The following is a 3,910-nucleotide window of genomic DNA, read 5'->3' as shown; positions in this document are numbered from 1 at the left end:
CGGCCAGGCACAGCCCTGGTCATTGAGGCTAGTTAGGCAGTGAATCAGCAAATGGAAGATTCATTCATTCACTTTCACTCTCTCTCCCTCTCCCTCTCCCTCTCCCTCTCCCTCTCCCTCTCCCTCTCCCTCTCCCTCTCCCTCCCTCCTTCTCTCCCTCCCCCTCTCCCTGTCCCCCTTCCTCTTTCATTGTAACTCCTTCAAATAAATAAAGAAGTCTTTAAGCAAAAAAAAAAATAAACAATGGCATGAAATATAAAATCTTTGTCTCTGGACTTCGGAGTCCCATCCTTTTAACTCATCTCGGGCCTACGTTTCCCCCTGCAGTGGGAGCTCTGACTCCCCACGAGGAAGACACCTCGTGGAGCACAGAACTAGGGTGGACATCCCCTGCCCTGCACCTCAGTGGGTCCTACAGGGTCTGCCTTCCAGACAGGGCAGGGGCTGAGCCTGGCCTCTGTGTGCCGCACAAAGTCCTGAGAAGAGCTCCGTGACCTGCTACTGTGAAGAACTCCCCCAGCCAAGAAGCATAGAACATTCCGAAGGTGAGAGGGTTTGCCACTACCATCACTCACCGAGGTCACTCCTTCCCTATTCTGCCTGGAAACAAGTGCCAGAGGTGATGCAACTCAGCAAACTCTATCCAGATTCACCGCTGCGGTCCACAGAGGGGACAGGATCGTTGATGGGGGCCAAGCCACGGGGAATTACACAAGTCGTGGAACATCAAGTCCCAGCTGGACCATTGGCAGAACAAATGAGATGCAAAGAGGCATGGCCGGCACTGTGGCGCAGTGGATACAGTCACCGTCCGCGGAGCTGGCATCCCAGATGGATGCTGGTTCAAGTCCCGGCTTTACCACTTCTGATCCAGCTCTCTGCTATGGCTTGGGAAAGCAGTGGAAGATGGCCCAAGTGCTTGGAACCTGGAAGAATCTCCTGGCCCCTGACTTCAGATCAGCCCCAGCTCTGCCTGTTGTGGACATTTGGGGAGTGAACCGGTGGAAAGAAGATTCTCTCATTCTCTCTCTCTCTCATTCTGCCTTTCAAATAAATAAATAAATCTTTTTTTTAAAGAAAGAAATGAAAAGAGATGCAATGGAGCATCTAGAATTTGAGAAGAGAGCCATGGAGTGCATATCTCTTCCAGTGGAAGGACTATTAGAGAGAGGATAAAAAAAAGAATGTGGTAGAATAAGAGGATTCAGGTTTGGGGCCAGCATAGGAGGTAAAGCCACTGACTGCAGTGCCAGCATACCATGTGGGTGCTGGTTCGAGACCAGGCTGCTCCTCTTCCAATCCAGCTCTCTGCTATGCCTGGGAAAGCAGTAGAAGATGGCTCAAGCTCTTGGACCCCTGCACCCACATGGGAGACCCAGAAGAAGCTCCTGGCTCCTGGCTTCAGATTGGCACAGCTCCGGCTGTTACAGCCAATTGGGGAGTGAACCATCGATGAAATACCTCTCTCTTTCTTTCTCTCTGCCTCTGCTTCTCTCTCTGTGAACTCTCACTTTCAAGTAAAATAGATAATAAATCTAAAAAAAAAAAAAAAGAGTACATATTCTGGACCTAAACTGGATAGGTTGAAATTAAAAAAAAAAAAAAAAAGAGGATTCAGGTTTGAACCAAGTGAAACCTCAGAAGTGGGACACTGTCCCTACTCCTCAGGTAAAGCTCTTCCAAACCCAGAGTCCTGCCACCCAGCGTCCTCACTAAGCTCACTGCACACGTGTTGGTGACCCAGGCGCCACTGTAAGTGCAGTGAAGGAAGCAAACCAAGGCCCTGCTCCCATTGAGCTGCCATGAGGAGCCACGAGTGGAAACTTGTGTCTGGAGATGTTCACTCCATAAAAAAAATGATAAATAATCTTTATAGAAATGAAAGTGAATTGTGGATTGTCAGGGGTAGTGTTCTGTAATGCTCATTAGAACACCCCAGCCCCTCCCCCACCCCGGGACGTGGGAATGAAGGAGGAAAATGAGTCCCGTGGACAAGCAGAACATTCCAGGCCAAGGCCTTGAACGGGACTGCAGTGAACGCTCAGGGCATAGCCGGGGGAGTGGGTGGGAGTGCGCACTGAAGTCGGAGAGAAAGTACTTCAGACTTTACCAAGAGGATGAAGTAGGGCTAACGCAGGAAACGCTTGTTCACGGCCCCAGACTAGGCCCCTGGTGCCACCCTGTCATCTGCAGATGCCGTGGAATATGAGGGGATGGAAAGGGTGTCTGGTTTATCACTGACCCTAGTCAGGAACGAAAATGAAACGCGCAAAAGGATGCTGGCAGGGGACCAACGAGGTCATCCTGCTCCTTGGGGTTCACACCAACAGGACCAAGCACAGACGCAGAAGGGAGTTAGGGGGCTGGTCTGGCTGCGTCCGTGCAGAACTGGGGCTCTGGCCCACCCACAGGGATTTCACATGCACCTGCTCCAGCTCATCCAACGGCCTTCAAATCCAGCCGTTCCCTGGGCCCTTTCCTGGAGTCCTGCTGAGAGATGGTTTTGGGGACCAGTGACGTCAGTGGAAAGACTCTAAGATCCTGACGGGTTCTATAAGAGGAACCTGAAAGCTACTCATTTATGAGCTAATTCATTTTATCATAGCCCCGTCCTGTTCTAGAAGTTACCTCTGGAACAGTTGACTGTTGGGTTATGGGACACTCTTCAGCAGGTGTCACAAGGGGGAAGGCAGCGGTCACAAACTGTCACAGCTTGGAGGAGGTCATCACAGGCCAACTGGATTCTGTCCCATCCAGGAGCTGGACTGGGCCTCCCCCACCAGGCTAAGGCAGCCTCCCTGCTTCTCCTCCCCGCTGTACACCCTGTGTTCTGGGCCCGCCTCCAGCATCCTGGGCTGAGTTCCCTTGGCCACAGAAGCGCTGGGCAACCACAACAGACAGTTCAGCAAGTCAGGTGCTGTCCCCAGGGTGGGAGTCTGCAGGCCGGGCTCGGGAAGGGCAGGCAGAGCACCAGGACCCAGCTCCTGGCCTCCCCCCTCCCCCCGCCAGGCCAGGGGCTCCGCTTCTTGCTCTTGTCTATCTTTTCCATCCACTGCCTGTAGGTGAACTACACCCCTTCCCTAATTCGATTTCTCAAAAGCCCTTTTCCTCCTCCCTTAAAGCAAAGAGAATCAGAAGCTCCGGCCATCACAGCTGGTGTCCCTCACAGGGAGCTCCAGGGGCCTTTGTGGGAGTCAGAGGCTGGGCATCAAGCCTCCCCCTGCAGGGACAGTCCTTGCGTCCCCTGGGAAGTGGGCACTTCCAGGACCTTGTGGCACAGGAAGGTCACAGATGGAGAAGAAAGAAAAAGTCAAGCGCCTCTGTGCCCTCAAGGGCAGCCCCTGGTGATCCATTACGGCCAAATCTGTGCATTATCCTGACAGTGGGCGCGAGGGTTCCACCAACACAGCACTTCTCCTCCTCTAAGAAGTGTCCTCCCTGGGAAAACATGGTAGCTTCTCAGTCACCCAGGCGCTTGCCATACAGCCCACCCTGGGGAGAAGCAATCCCACTCCTGGACACATGTGCGAAAACCTGTGAATGTTCACAATGGTTTATTCTCGATTGTCAAGAGCTGGAAACAGCCTACACCAGCGCTGTCTACACGATTGAGGCTGTTTACCTAAACTAGTGTTTACAGTGGAAATGCAAGAATCCCTTCAGCCGGTGAAGGGACAGGCACTGCGGTACCTCCACAGGACGAACTCAGCGGCCCCTCTTACCCACAGTTCCACAATCCTCGGTCTCAGCTGCCTGCGGAACTGTGTTAACACACAGCATCACCTGACGGTTACCACAGCACAGTGACAAGTTTTGGAAGAGAGGGAGAGAGAGATGGGGCCGGCGCCTTGGTGCACTAGGTTAATCCTCCGCCTGTGGCGCTGGCATCCCATATGGGCACCGGTTCTAG

This window comes from Oryctolagus cuniculus, chromosome 18 (genome assembly GCF_051225735.1).
Source record: "Oryctolagus cuniculus isolate XC-2025 breed Fujian yellow rabbit chromosome 18, ASM5122573v1, whole genome shotgun sequence".
NCBI classification, from domain to species: Eukaryota; Metazoa; Chordata; class Mammalia; order Lagomorpha; family Leporidae; genus Oryctolagus; species Oryctolagus cuniculus.
Note: the sequence above shows the minus strand (reverse complement) of the source record.